Genomic DNA, 17,176 nt, shown 5'->3' on the forward strand with positions numbered 1-17,176 from the left:
TGGTGACACTATTGGTTCACCCCCCCTCTTAGTAATGTCTTGGTTCCCATTGTTTCTAAGATATATAATGACTACTATTTATGACAAAGTTTATAATTTTAATTCAACAAATCTTGAATTTATGAGTGCATTAAGATATTCTTCTCTTTTAAACAATTAGGAGGTCATTCTGATCAATTAAATATCACAGCTAGTGCTGATGAGGTATAAAATTAGTTATAATAAGAAATAATTACATAACAACCCTAGTCAGAACTCCATATCTAAGGTAGAAATAACATAACCAAAGCTCTAACAACAAATATTAAGCATAAATGTGAGGTAGAACAAACATCAAGAAATCACTAAGAACAAATTCTAACAAGATAGGCTATGGCATTGGATGATATAAAGTTTATGTTCTAATTATAACAAGGATGTCAATGTTGGATTTGTAATTAGTGTTTCCATGTCGACTAGAGGATTGACGGATGAATTTGTAATTCAAGATGAAAGATCATACTTGTTATTGAGTATAATTATTTTGAAGAAAAACACATTTGAATATCAAAGAAATATATATGCATCAAGGATACTAAAGTGGTGAGGTGGTGAAAGTGTTATATCCCATATAAGAATCCATTTAGAAATTAAATATTTTTGTTAAAGACACAAAAAAATTAGGAATGGTAAATATTAATTCATACATTTTGTCTAGGCGTAGCCATTTCTCGAGAAGTGTTTTTAATAAAATACCCTTATTGCTATATGAATGTTTCCAAACATCTATACTTGATCTCTATAAAATAAACAGTACGACATTCACACACTTCCCCATATATCTAATATCTAATACTGTTTGACATAAATGGAAAGAGAAAAGGATAAAAAATGGTGTACATTATCCTCGAAGTATACAATTGATCTTGATGGGTTTTATTGCAGAATACATTTCTCTAGATCCTAAATATATTTCTTTCACTCTATGTATCTATAACCTGCACACACAAGAAAATAAGCACCCCATATCTTCCTTTCTAAATATTTGGTTAGCAATATCTCAGATCTACATTCTATTACTTAAGACAATCATAAAAGACAAACATGTAACAAAGAACATGAATTGGGGAGAAAAGCATGAAATATATAGTGAAATAAAGAAGACACAATACATTATACCTAGTGTGCAAGCTGACCCTTCATGGATCCTTGGCTTACACTCACAGGCAAGGATATCTTATGGTGGCAAGAAGCCTCTCTCTGAGAATTTTTAGTATAATGTACTTACAAATATTTTCTTTATCTATATTCTATCTTTGAAATGGATTCATTATATAGATTTGTTGAATAAAGAGGAGGATGAACCTATATCCATAGGTATTGGTAAAGTTAGATTTAGATAGAAATTCCCAAGCCATTAGATAAGGAAATCCAAATATTTATGAATTGAACTCCTAAAAAATAATGAGGTCTAGAATCCTATGAGGATCACCACTCTCTGAAATAAAGCATAAGGTGATCATCACTCCTTTCATGGATGTAGTGTGTGTTTCCATAACTCCTTGTTAGTGGGAAAGGAGTGATGACACTCTCAATCCTTCTTTCCAAGGGTTGAGAATTAATTTTCTAGCATGATGACAAAGGTATGTCCCTCAATATGACTCTGAGGATGGAAAATAAGGTTGAAATATATGCCATGAGGATAGAAGATAAATTGATTATTGGAACACATTATAATATTTGCAAGAATTATGGTGGAAAAAGGGAGTTATAGAATGAGGAAACATATGAGAACTTATCAACCAATAATATATACCATCCGCAATGTAGGCATACCAATTATTGGTATAGGATATAACCAAAGATGACTACCAACCCAATACATTACAAGCACTAATAAATTAATCATATCATTACATGAATTTTAAGGTAAAAAATGGGCTTGAAAATAAAATAAATAAACTACCAACAATATCAAGTTTAAGATAACCAATAGGATTCATGATGATGGAGTCATGCTTACTTGTATTTTTTTTTCAAGGTAAAGAAAAAACTAGTTTTTTTATCATATTTTCAACTTATATTCTTATAGTTTTACTTCAATTTCATGTGTGAGTTCTCATTGGATACAAAATCTAATTCTATAGCCAAGAAGTTTCCACACTTGAAATTTGAGAAAATTTATAAAGAGATAAGTCATACATACAACTAAACAAAAGTAGTTTTCTTTCTTTTTGTTTAAAAAATCATGACTTTTATTTTGTTATTTTTACATTTTTTTATTAACTTTCTTGGTAGATCAATTTTAGACCTTCAAGTTCCCCTAATGAGATAATCCTCAAGGTAGGCATATCAATGCTCCATATAGGATATAACAAAGTGTTTTTTCCAACCCAATACACTACATATCAATGAAATGAAATGAAAATAATTTTCCATGAATGGAAACATGATGGATCCAAATTTCCAGCAAAGATATCATAGTGATGAGCAAAGACACTGTGGACATATCTCATAATATACATCAATAATACATTGAAGGGAAATTATATAAGCCAATGTCATCTTCAAAGTACATATAATGGTGAAATGCACCACCATATCTTGGAAAATTTATTGTGGATAAGTGAGATAAACACAAACTCAAGGTCTTTATCCCAACCCTAATTGTACAAATCTACATCATACAAACAAATCAATTTATTTTTTGCATGGATGAAATTATTTCATTACTAGGCAATGAAGAAAACCCTCAACACACATAAGGGGACCAGCCAACGATGAAAAATAATCCCAAGGTACTGGGTACAATCTAGCAAGGTTGAATGAGTCAGATAATGTTCAACATAAATAGATTAGGTTGATTATAGATGAATGATGTAAACTATTTGTCAAGCAAAATGAAACCCCTCTCAAGAATACAAGCTCTAAGGCACTACTAGTTTCTATATCCCTCTCCCAGATAATGAATTAATATTAATAGAATGAGATCCATAAAATAAGGACCTTGATGCATTCCCCTATAAATAAACATGAAATAAACAATAAGAGATGATGTGAAGAGATACAGTCACCAAGGAAAACTATTGCAAGAATGTCCAACACAAAAGATCAACAAAACTACAAATGGTCAACATAGTACTAGGATTTCCTTGAACATATTTGGCATGACACAAGAATGGCTAGGAAGAAGTAATGTAAGGGAACCATGTGGTATCATGAAATGCCACATAAGGTATTAAAGCATGATTCATATGAATTTAAGTAATAAACAAAAGAGGTAGGAGACTCACATATATGGTATAGATCCTAGGAAAGCTACAACCCAACTATAAGAAAGTGATGCAAATAAGTGGCATGTTCAAGGTTCACACAATTAACAAAGGCCACCTCATGATAAAAATTTCAATGACCTTGTAACATGATCCTCCCACATCTACCCAAGTAACCATGACAACTGGAGTAGGCATGAAATGAGAGGCTACTATGATTGGATTTGACTTCCTATGTGACCTTAACGAAGTGGAATCAACATAAACATAACACACACACATCCAACATCAGCTTTAGGACCCTCAAGAACGAATCCAACACTTCAAAGAACTTGCATTTTGGTCCTACTGAAGTTTTTACCAACTTAAGACTTAGGCACTCTCATGTTATAGGCATGATAACATCCAGAAACACAGAGTCACTCTCACATGCTTTCTTTCCAGTGTCCATAGACTTATTTTGCTGGTTCTATGCCAGTGTCCCTGGGATTTGAGCCATTTTTTTAGGTCCAGAGTCCAGGGAACTGACCAGAATGGAATGATAACCTAGGAGAAGTAAAATAACAAGGAAACAATGATGCAAAAATAATAATTTAAACAAGACCTTAATCAAACCCCTATTAACCATGACAAGAATTCTTTCAAACATGTGGCAAGCATGTAATCTACAAGTGCAACTAGAAAAATTAAACATAGGGATATTGTACTTATTTGAGAATCTCTAAGAACCATTGTTCCCTCATGTCATTTTTTGCATTACCATCTATTAGACCATAGATACATTATCCATTCATTTACAAGTAAAAACATGCTCAGAGCCTGATGAGGCTCATCACTGGGTAAAATATATGGACTTGAATACACCTCCAAGCTTACTAAAATCAACTCTTCTCATAATTATTTACATGTTTTAATTATATTTTGTTTAATGAGATGAGTAAAAGTAAGATGTTATGTCTAGTGGTCTAATGTGCGTTGATTACAGGTTTTTGGGAGAAAATTATGGCTAATTAAGGTGTAGGAAATCGAATCAAACAAGAAGGAGAGATCATAGGAGATGAATCTCCCTCATTAAACCCTCATTCACTCAAAGATCCCTCAATCAAATCACACTAGCTCAGAATTACAGGAAGCCGAGTCATGAGGATCATTGGCAGCCAAGGCAATGATAGTTAAGAACTAGTTAATCTTAAGATTGGGAGCCATGCCTCCCTGTATTTAAGGAAGTTCTCGGCAACTTCATCTATATAAATAAAGAGGCCTGGAGCCTCATTAGGATTCCTATTTTTTATGCAAAATAGCTAAGTAGTTTTCGAGTTGAAGGATTGTGACCAGACACTATTATGTATTTTTTGATATGTTAATGAAAATGAGCATTCCCTTGGTTCAGCACTGAGTTGACTCAGAGGGCTAAATCTCTTGTGTTAGGGCCCAACCCTAGTAGTATAGGTTCCTCTTACTGTACTTGTATGCTTAGGTTATTTCCTAGAGTGCTTGTTAAATTGATTTTGGTGTTATTACATTGAAAGTATTGGTAAATTTGATTAGTTTTCTTCCATTTTTGCCTAGATTTAATAGTAGCATTAGAGAGAAAAGAAAATATTCAAAAAGTGCTGATAATTGGTGGATCTTACCTCATTCCTCCCTTCGAGGACCATGGTTTGAGGAATAACTCCCATTCAGCCTTGACAAGATAGAATTATGGCTTCTTATGAAATTTAGGGTTTTTTCTGCTAATTAGGTCATCATATTTCAATTTTAGAAGATAGGTTGTAGTTGTCATTTCTGATATCTTACATTTTGTATTAGATTTCATGTTGCTTTCATAATAGGTTTCAATAATTTCCATGGATGAACTTGGCAAATAAATGATGCAAATTCTGTTTCATTATATTGTTGTAAACCCTTCTTATTTTGAAATGATTTATGGATAAATGCCAATGATGATGTATATGTTGCAGTAGTTTCATTGTTGTAGGAATATCTCATATCAGTAGCCTCATCCAAACCATACACACCCATGATCACCAAAGGCCACTAAATTCTCAATCCGAGTTATCATTTCACAAGGACACCTTGCCATGGTTGTTGAGTGAATCCAACCATCATAGAGCTTAGGTTTTAGTTTTGAGTGACTTCCAACCACCTCCTTGCCTTATTCCTTCCATCACTCACCTTCCCTAATCTCCATACCACTGTCCAAATTACTCCTTATGATTTCGACCTATTCTTGTAGGAAAACATGGGTTCCTGTAGGTGAACTAAGACATCCTATAGACATCCTATAGGAAAACCTATAGTGGCCTATTTTGAGTCTGATTTGTGAAAAATACATCATGAAAGCTAGGAGAAGACCCCTAGTTGCCTCCCAAGCCATTTGACGCATCACACTCATCTCCCTCCACACCTATCCCAATTGCCATGCAACCAAGAATGATTAGTATTCATGTTTTCACAAACAGACAAAAAGAAAGAGGTTGTTATGCTTATTCATGTGCACAACAATTAAGTTCTTGTTTAGATCAGATTTCATGCTTAGGTTAGTTATGATTTCACATGTGTTAAATTATAATTCTTTTGAAGCAAGGTATCTTAACAAATAGCTAGATGAGTTGAATGTTTTAGGCATCTATTTCAGTCTTTCATTATTGCAGTAGGTAGTATTTCAATCATTTCAATTAGGGAAAAATTATCCTTTGTCAATTGGTAACAAAACTTCTTCTAAATCAATAGAAGGCTTGTTTCAGAAACCCTAGTGGTCTATCACCCCAGCTCAGCAGTGAAAAATAGTGGACCCATTACATCTATTTGTGAATACAACACTGTCACCTCCAAGTTTGTATGAACCCCGGATTAATGAAGTAAAGTTGGTAGCCCTAGGAGTTGCAACATTCTTGCTGCAATATTGGTGTTGATTACTTTTTGGTGCTATTTCTGGGGAGGTGTTTGAGTAGATGAGATATCTTCTTTCTTGCTTCCATTTCTTATCTCTTTCATTCTGCTATTAGTTCCATTTTTGCAAAATAGTTGTAAGTTGGTTTGCTTTCCTTTCCATTCTGCAAGTGATTTCTTTCAACAGTTAGTTTCAATTCAGTTTGTCTTTTCAATTCTTCAATTAGTGTTAAAGATTGAAAAAAAAACACTTCTTTCATGCCTCATAGGAATAGGGATAACTTAGGAAAATTTCTACCAAATACCCCCACCACTTCAAACAACCAACCTTCCCTCTTCTTCGATGGCTGTGAATTAGAGGACCCCTTAGGCGAACAACCAAAGATTTTTCAAAAGCATATAGGGGAACAAGAAGAACCCCTTCCAACTGACATAATGGCTAAAAATATAAATGAAATGGAAGATAGAGAAATAATTGAGGGTGATTTTCCAATCAGAGAAACCAATAGGGATGGCAAGATGAAAAACATAAGCCCCTCTACTCTTCCTCACTTCCATGGCCTGACCTCAGAACATCTAGATACTTTCTTGTTTGAATTTGTTGTCATATGTAGAAATTATGATTACACCAGTGATGATCAAAAGTTGAAATTATTCCCATCCACTCTCAAGGATGCAACTCTATGCTAGTTCATGGGTTTACCTAGGGAAAGTATCACCACCTGGGCTCAGATGCAACAAGCTTTCAATAACAAGTACAGGGACTACTGTAGGTCCAAAGACACCAAAGAGGAAATTTTTACAATGACCTTGGGACATGATGAGTCCTTCAATGATTATGAGGAAATATTCCAGCTCAGCTATAAAAGGGTGAGGTACACACTCGATCCTGAGTCACTTAAGCTAGTCCTACTCAGGGGGACCAGGGAAGATCTCTTGGATACCCTAAACATGCTATCAAAAGGGGACATCTACTAGCTACCGTATGAGGATATCAAGACCATTTTTAAGAACCATTATAGGGTAGCTAGAAAAAGGTGTAGGGTCAGTCAAACAATGGCCAACTCATCCTCTTACAACACATCTATAAAATGTGAAATTGGAAACAGGTTGGAAGATTTTAAGAGTGAAATGTTGCAAACCCTTGCCCTATAGATGGACACTATGCAATCAAGAGGAAGTAGGAGGAAGCTAACAAAGCATTAGCCATCTTCTGCCCTAGATGCACAAGGAGGCACCCTAGGTATGAATGTCCATTAAATCTTATAGAAATTTTCTCGCTCTGTGAAGAAAACCACTCCACAGATAAGTGCCCTTATCAACCTGGACTAAAAGTTGTGCATCAGGGAACTAAAGGGGTGACTAAACAAATCTCCTACATAAATCAAAGGAGGCCTCATGGGCCTCAACCATATCAACAGGGCATGCAAGGGTCATCCTATGCATATTACAACCCTAACCAAAACAAATCCATTCCCTCTTGGGGCCCCCCTACTCATCCCTCTTGGTCTACACCTTCTCCATGGTATTTTACGCCTCAATACCATTCCCAGCCAACCAATCAGCCATTCTAGCCATATTCTCCTCCACAACCTCAGTGGAATGCACCAACCCAGGGTTGGAGGCTCCCATACAACAATGCTCCAGCCTTATTGCCTTCACCTCCATCTTAACCACATATTTTATAGCCTGCTCCAACTAAACAACCTCAGATGCCTGGCCAACGAAACCCAAACCTGAAAAATAGACAAGCACAATAGGTCTACAGTGGAGAGACATCCTACCATGCTTATGTTGTGGAAATTCAGGAAATCAACCTTAGGTCTCAGAGAGTGCTCTCGGATAACCAACCTCCATATCCACCTAGGGAGAGTGAGGAGGAAGGAGAGGAAAGTATGCCTAGAGTGAAGCCACCACCCTTTCCTAAAATATTAACTCATCCAGTCCAACATACCCTAGAAGAGAATGAACTTCAGGGTGAATTGAAAAATCTATGTGTCAAAATCCCACTTCTCCAAGCTATTAAAGATGTACATATTTACAACAAGATTATTAAAGAGAAGTGTTTCAAACATCCAGGGAGGCAAAAAAGAGACACCCCTCCCATTAATGTCATTGGATAGTTTTCCGAGTTAATGCTGGGGCAGGTGATTTTCCAAAAGTATTTAGACCCTAGGAGCCCTGTAGTAGATTTACACATCAATGGCACCATTGTACCCCATACCTTGATTGATCTTAGGGCTGCCATTAATGTAATGAATCAGGACACCATGGTCAAGATGAATCTCCAGAATTTACTAAGAAAGACTATTGAGCCTCAAAATTATTCTTTCCCTAGCAACTATTCTCATTCCTTTTCTTTGTTTTCCCATAAGAAAGATGCATTCTCATCACTAATAACTGGTATATACTGCCTTGAGGAGGACATATAGTGATTTCCATATTATGCTTTTATGTTTTGTTGTTTGAATAAACTTTTGTAGATTAGCTACGGAACGCAGCCTATTCTATAGCTAACCAGCTATTCCGCAGCTACTTCCATGCTCTAACAGGTTCCAGATGTCAGAAGGAGAAACTAGCCACATGGGCATCTTTAAAATCATCATGACATGGACCTTGTCCTAATCATTCAGCCCAGTTCAACAAATAATATGGCATAAGACTATGGTCAATGGATAAGTCAAATGGAAAGAGACCGAGGGTAACAAGACTCTGTTTCGTGGCTAATTAATACGTTTCACAGTGATGGGAGGCATTATCTGGAGCAACTAACTGTACCTACGGACTCCAACAACCACCTGTACAAACGAATCCAACAGCCACCATGTCTTGGACTTATTTCTCCAGCAGCTGAGGAAGAAATTCTGCATATATGTCTTCTACGTGTTTGGTTGTAGCATGCTTTTCTCCACAAATAGTTATATGATTTTTCTTATAAATACATGTGTAAAGGATCGAAGAAGTTATCAATAATAGTAATAGTTTTTTTATGTGAAATTGAAGTTCTAGACTCTGTAATTTTTGGACGTTTTGTGTCCCTGTTTTAATATGAGAAGACCATATGTTTTTATGAACATCTGAAGGAGATTTCTTGGAGTTGACTAAGCAAGCGTAGCCTAATTAGTTGCACAGGGCCCCTGCACTGAAGAGGTTTTATTTTATTTATTTGTATTCTTCTTGTTAACTGTAAATTCATCATTTTCTTTCTAAAACAGTGTTTATAATCATTTTCCTACTATCAGTGTTTATAATTTAGAGCGGTTTCCATTAGCTTGATTTCTTTTTAGTTCTCATCAGTAGTTTAGAAGATAGAACTCAATAGTGTAATCTTGTTTCTTCAATAAAAAACTGACCTTGTTTTAGGATGAGAGTATCATTGAAGAAAGATAAGGATACATTGTTGGATATTTTACTTCATTTACTGCTTTGCTAGTTTAAATTCTTAGTTAAACTGATCAGTGTCATTTACTGTCTTTTCCATTTCATTTTTAGTTCAAAATACTAACTCATGGTGTTAATGAATGTTAATGGAGAACCCTTCAAGTTGATAATTCCTCTTTAACTAAGTGGTTGAACATTTCATCTATGCAATGAGTTATTTCTGCATCTCTGTATTTGCTTTCTCTTAGATTAATGAAGTAAAAAATTACTCAAATGTCATCCCATGGAGACTTTCTCCCAAAATTGAGAGGTAGATTAACCAAGCATTTCATTTAGTTTTATTTATGTAATTAGTTAGACATCAATTGCAAATTTCACTTTCAGTTTTAATTCATGATTTGTAAATAATGGTAAAATAAGAATAGAAACTTTGTTTTCGTTTCTTTCTTAGCTTTGTTTCCATATCTTTCTTAGCTCTGTTTTCATTTTTAGATTTTGAGCAGTATTTAACAAAGTTAGATTTAGTTTTGATAATTTAAATTGTAAATCATTAGGAATTAAAAGACCAAAACCCCCCAAAACAACATAAAACATACAAACAATGAAGTAAGAAGGGTTAGCTAGCACAAATAGTGCACTACACTTCATCATTTTATGATACCAGATTGATAATTTATGTAGATCAATTTAGGACACTAAATTAACCGAACATTTTGGCGTCGTTGCCGAGGAAGTGTAACTAGGTAGCCTTATCTCTTACATTCAAAAAAAAAAATGACATTCATAGAGAAAGAGACTCTAGGGGTAGATTTATAGCTAGGTGCAGAATTTCAATTCCTACAACACCACCTACTCCACCAAGAACAAGAAAAGACACACCTCCATCCCAAACTCATACTCCCAACCATAGGACTCCTGGAATTCTGGGGGCAGAAATCTAATCAAAAGAATCTCCCACTTCATCTACCAAGTCAGTCCTAGGGGAGAAAAATTTCGAATCTCCAACAGCAGGAATATCCTTTTTCACCTCCACAGGAGAGCACATTTTAGTTGAAGAATTAGGAATACCTGGTGAGGAAGAAGAAGTAGAACCTCTCTCCCATATTCCATTAATAGAAGAACCAGAGGAGGAGGAAGTAACCTTGCAGGTTGAACCCTATACTAACTCTAAAGAAACTATAATGGCAGAAGAAGAACAAGATGGAGAATTCTCACTGTTTGGAGGAGGGGGTAGAGGGAGAGGTAGAGGAAATAATGGAGGAGGTAGAGGAAATAATGGAGGAGGCAGAGGAAATAGGGAAATAGATAATTCTTTTGGATTCCCTATAGTGGATGAGGAAACAAATGCCACAATGAAAAATATCTCACCTTCTGTCCTCCCAAACTTCCATGGGTTAAAAAGTGAGGATCCTAAAACATTCTTATTTGAGTTTGAAGTCTTGTGCAGAACCTATGACTATCTAGAATACTCTCAAAAACTTAAGTTGTTCCCTTCAAAATTGAAAGGAGCTGCTTTGAAATGGTTCATGTGGTTAGTCATTCAGTCCATTAGAACATGGAATGACATGAAAAAAACATTTTTGGATAGGTATTTGGATTATTGCATACCTACCAATCACAAAGATGAAGTGTTCAAAATGATGCAAAGAGAGGATGAAAACTTAGAGGATTTGATTGAGAGATTCAACTATAATTTGAAAAGAGCTAAGTTGAACAATTTAGATGAAGATACCTTGAAAGCTCTTTTATTAAAAGTGATTAGAGATGAGTGGATAGATATCCTTAACATGACGGGTAAGGGAGATATCTCTCAACTCCCATTAAATGATATAGGAGAATTATGTGTTCATCTCTCAAGAGGGAAGTCTAAAACTGGGAAAGGTCCAAGAGATCCTTCTCGTGTTAGAGTAAACAAATCTGCAACTGGGTCTGTAAGTAGGGCAGAAATTGGTAATATGCTTGATGAATTTAAAACTGACATTCTATGGAGTCTTAGTGAGAAAATAGACACCCTTAAATTACAAAAAAAATAGAAAACCGAGGCTGATGCTTTAGCCATTTTTTGTCCAAAATGTAGAAAAAAACATGCTCTAAGAGAATGTCCTTTGGATGCAAAATTTGTAGAAACTTGTATGATTTGCTCAGAAAGCCATGAGACCAAGGGTTATCCTTCAATTCGAGTTCTTAAGGCTGTCTTTCAAGAAGAAACAGTCCCAAATTCTATAGAACCTCTTTGTTTTGTTGCTAGAAAACCTTGGCAGGGGCCAAAAAATCAGGAATTTAACAATCAAATGTATCTTTAGCCCCCACCAAATTGGAATTCTTGGCAGCAACCTTGGCCTCAACCTCAATCTCAATCTCAACCATGGGCACAAGGAGTACAAAATCCTTATGGGAGATTTTCTCAATATTATCAATATCCTCCATCATATCCAAATTATCCTCCCCCACACATTCCACAACAAAATCAGCAGCCACAACATCAAAATCAGAATCCTCAACTTTCATTACCATTACCATAACAAGTTCCACAGCAAAATCCAGAGAAAAACCAAAATCCTCAACTCTTACTGCCATTTCAGCAGAAACCAAATTAGCTACCTGCCCAACCATTACCAAACCCCAATAATAAAAACCTCAGAATTCTTACATGGTAGAAGGACAACAATTTCTAACTTATATGATCACTCCTCTAGATCTTAATGATGTTCAACTGAGATCTGGTAGGATATTAGAAAAGGAAAGACCTTCTATAGTTATCCAGGAACAAGACAGTTCTGAGGAAGATTCTCTAAAGGTAAATAAAGTTTTGAGGGAACATCTCTCCAAAACCAAAACATTGAGAAATAAAAACAAAAAGAATTAGTGAAAACAATTGCTATCATTGAGCAACCAGCATCTACTTCTACACCTCCTTTTTCCAAAAGATTACAAATTGATAGAGGAGTAGAAAAGCATATTATGTTGCCCAATTATGATTTTCTAGATGAATTGAAGAATGTTTGTATCAAAATCCCTTTGCTACAAGCCATTAAAGAAATTCCAATTCTAGCCAAAACAATAAAGGAGTTGAACATAAGGAAACCAGGAAGAAAAAGAAAGGAAACAAAAGGAATTCACTTGGTAGGAAAAATAGCAGACATAATAATTGGAAAAATTGCCGTACAAAAATATGTGGATCGAGGAAGTCCAATTATGAAAACACATATCAATGTAGTTGAAATTCAAAATACATTGATTGAATTAGGGGTAGCAATAAACAGCATGAGCAAACAAACTATGGAGCAACTCAAGCTTCCTAATCTTCTTTACACACCTACCTTACTGCAACTAGCAAACATATCAGTAATCAAACCAGATGGAGTGTTAGAAGATATTTCATTATCCTTAGATTCATGGGAATATCCTGTTGATTTCATGATCTTAACTCCAAAGAACAATCTAGGAGGACATCCACTCATATTAGGAAGACCTTGGATGGCCACAGTTGATGCTTTTATTAGCTGTAGATTTTGTGACGTATATTTTTGATGGCAATTCAACAAAAAAATTTACTCTATATCCTCCAGCAAAAGTAATCACAGAAATAAATGACAAAGAATGGATTGGTGATGAAGATGATATTCAGCCTCTCTTTACTATTTCAGATATTAGTGAAGATAGTCAAATTTTAAATACATTGGAAAATTTTGAATCATCTTCATAATATGATCATGAACAATTTCAAGAAAAATCTAATGTTGAATATTTGTCATCTAGGCAGATGTACCTCTATTCTATGGAAGATTTTGGTAGCTCTACAATTGAAATTTTTCCAGTTATGACATTGAACATAAACAAAAACTTGGAGAAACTACAACAAGAAGAGCTAACCAAAACATTACAAAAACATCTTGTTGCATTTGCATGGGAATACACCGACATGAAAGGCATTGATCCTATGACTTGTATCCATCACATCTACATTGAGGAAAATTGTAGACCTATCAGACAACCTCAGAGAAGGATGAATCCAAATCTTAGAGAGATTGTGAAAGAAGAGCTCCAAAAATTACTGAATGTAAACTTCATTTACCCAATTTCAAATAGCCAATGGGTTTCTTCTTTGGTAATTGTGCCTAAAAAGAATGGTAAATGGAGGGTGTGCATTGATTACCGAGAATTGAATAAAGCTACCGTTAAAAATCATTTTCCTTTTCCTTTTATAGATCAAGTGTTAGATACATTAGCAGGTAAGAAGTATTTCTCATTCTTGGATCGTTTTAGTGGTTATAATCAAATTCATGTAGAACCTAAAGATCAAGATAAAACCACATTTACTTGTCCATGGGGAACTTATGCCTACCGAGTACTACCTTTTGGGTGATGTAATGCACTTGCAACATTCCAAAGAGCAGTACTAGGAATTTTTTATGATCTAATACATGATTGTGTAGAGGTATATATGGATGATTTTACAACCTATGGGAATACATTTGAAGAAGCTTTGGAAAATTTGGAAAAAGTTATTAAAAGATGTAAAGAAACAAACCTTTCACTAAGCCATGAAAAATGTTTTATAATTTTCATAGAAGGTATTGTTTTAGGACATCACATTTTAGGAGATGGGATTAAAGTTGACAAATCTAAAGTTGAAGTCATGTCTAAATTATCAGTTCCAAATTTCCAAAAGGATGTTAGAAGTTTTCTAGGATTTACAGGATATTATAGAAGGTTTATAGAAAATTTCACTAAAATAGCATCTCCACTCCTCAAATTGCTTACCAAAGATTGTGAATTCAATTGGAATTTTGATTGCCAGTTGGCATTTGAAACCTTAGAACAAAAATTTCTGAAGCACCCATTTTAAGAGTTCCAAATTGGAAACTCCCTTTCCATGTTTCAATAGATGCTTCAGATACAGCTCTGGGGGCTGTATTGGGACAAAAAGATTTGATTCCTTATGCCATTTACTATACAAGTAAGAATTTGACTCCCATTGAGTTAAATTATACTGTGATTGAAAAAGAATTTTTAGTTGTTGTTCATGCAATTAGCAAGTTCATACACTATATAACAGGCTATGAAACCTTTGTTCTTACAAATCACTCTGCAATTAGATATTTAATGAATAAGCCTATTACTAATGGCAGAGTTACAACATGGCTTTTACTTTTGCAAGAATTCAATATTACTGTGCTATATAGACCTGGAAAACAAAACATAGTTGTTGATTTCTTATCTAGGATTCAGAATATCAAAGAAGATTCTCCGATTGAAGATAAGTTTCTTGATAAATATTTTTTTTGTAGTAACTATTCAAACTCCTTGGTTTGCAGATATTGCTAACTATTTAGTCATAGGAAAGTTACCTTCACATTTGTTTCCTAGAGAGAAAAGAAAAATTATTCAAGAAAGTGCAAGATATTCATGGATCACTAACGAATTGTATAAAATAGGCCCAGATCTTATGATCAGAAGGTGTGTCAGGGAAGATGAAATGCCCGAGATTATTAAGGCATGCCATGGTGAGCTGTGTGGCAGACACTTTGCTAACAAGAGGATAGCCTATAAAATCCTTTCTTTTGGATATTATTGGCCATCCATCTTCAAATATGCTAAAGAATATGTGAGGAGATGTGACAGCTACCAAAGGGTAGGGAAACCTGCTCCTTCAAATGAAATGCCATTACAAATTCAGGTACTCATTGAACCTTTTGAAAAATGGGCCTTAGATTTTGTTGGGCCAATTAATCCTCCATCTAAGTAGAAGAAGTATATATTGGTATGCACTGATTATGTCACTAAATGGGTAGAAGTCAAAGCATTACATTTTTCTAATGAAAAATCTATAGTGAATTGTCTTTTTGAAGACATCTTTACTTGTTTTGGTGTTCCAAGAGAAATTGTAACAAATCAAGGATCTCAATTTACATCTAACCTGGTTGAAGGGCTTGTGCAAGAATACAAGATCAAACATAGGAAATCTACTCCTTATCATCCTCAAGCAAATGGTCTAGTGGAATCTACAAATAAAGTGATTGAAGGAATCCTCACCAAGACTGTGCATCTACATAGAAGAGACTGGGCTGAAAGGCTTCCTGAAGCCTTATGGACCTATAGAACTACATGGAGAAACACAACAGGACATACACCCTATGAACTTGTTTATGGGAAACATGTCCTATTCCCTATAGAGTTCCAAATCAGAACTTTCAAGATGGCAGTCCAACTGGGACTAGATTTATCATAGGCACAAAAGCATAGGCTGGAGAAATTAAATGAACTTGATGAAATCAGGTAAGAGGCAGTCCAAAGAACTAGTATAGTCCAACAACAGAGGGCTAAATGGCATGACAAATCTATCAAAGGCAAGAGGTTTCAAGTGGGAGATTGGGTGTTGTTATTTCATTCAAAGTTTAGGCATTTTCAAGGGAAGTTTCAAACTCATTGGCTTGGGCCATATGAGATTGAAAAATTCTTTAATAATGGAGCAGTGAGGATAATAATAGATAAAAATAAAACTCCTCTTCTTGTGAATGGTCATAGATTAAAGATATATCAGAAACCAATTTCAAAAGAGGAGTTCATTAAGATTTTCCAAGACAATTCTGAAATGAAACTAGTGAAGAAGAATTCTTCTTCTCCACTAACTTAGTCTTTATTTTTCCTAAAACAACAAAAAATGAATAAAAAAAACAGATAAAAAAAAAAAATTGTATAAGGTTGAAAACCAATCATTGATTGGCATACTTATACAAAAAATATAGGGTGAAAATTAGAGGTTTCTAACACCATATATTTTCCATTTTCTTTCCGTAATAAGTAGTGAAAAAAATCTATAGTCACTCTGCAGTTTAGATTCTGCAAATTCATCATCTCATCTCACCTAACTCCGTTTTCTTTCTACAGTTTCACTTCATCTCATTGTCATATTCCATCAATAAATTTTTCAGTTTTTCCTTTTACATCTTTCATTCCATTTTCATTTCATTTATCATCTTGTCTTACATCTCATTTCATTTCACTCACATATCCACTTGCATTTCATTCATGATCCATAAGCCATATTTCACTTTCTTTTTCACGTTCTATAGTTGATTCTATTCTGTAGCTAATCTGATTCTGTAGCTACAATTTGTTTATCAGTTCAGGCACAAGTGTACAACTTATAATAAAATCATGTATGCAGGGAATTGAAGGAAAAATTAATTTTTGAAGACCAACCACGCTCAAAGTACCTGTGGATCAACATCAAAAAAATTAGCAAGCGAAAGGTAAAGGTTCCAAAGGTAAATGTAAAGATTTATTTCAAAAATAAATTTGAAAACATAAGTTTGTATAGTATGTATAATCACATGTCTCCTTACTCAACCATCATTTGATTTGACCGCCACTACGTCTCCGCCATATTTTCCATCTTCAATAACAAACAGTCTCAATGATTCTTTCATAACAAATCTCTGCTTCAAACTCCATCACCTGTACTTAAACGATCCTCCACAACTCCACCTATAACAGTCAAGATGACGATGTTACCTACCTATCTACAACACTCTAAACCCTTACTGTCTATTTATTACACGCAAACCCTTAAGTTTATCTCTCCTATAACACATAGTCATTTCATATACACAGTCTTTCCATTTTCTATATACTCAATCTTTCCATTT

The sequence above is a fragment of the Pinus tabuliformis genome, chromosome 9 (assembly GCF_031772625.1).
Source record: "Pinus tabuliformis cultivar Carrire ecotype Pingquan chromosome 9, CPIR1, whole genome shotgun sequence".
Taxonomy (NCBI): domain Eukaryota; kingdom Viridiplantae; phylum Streptophyta; class Pinopsida; order Pinales; family Pinaceae; genus Pinus; species Pinus tabuliformis.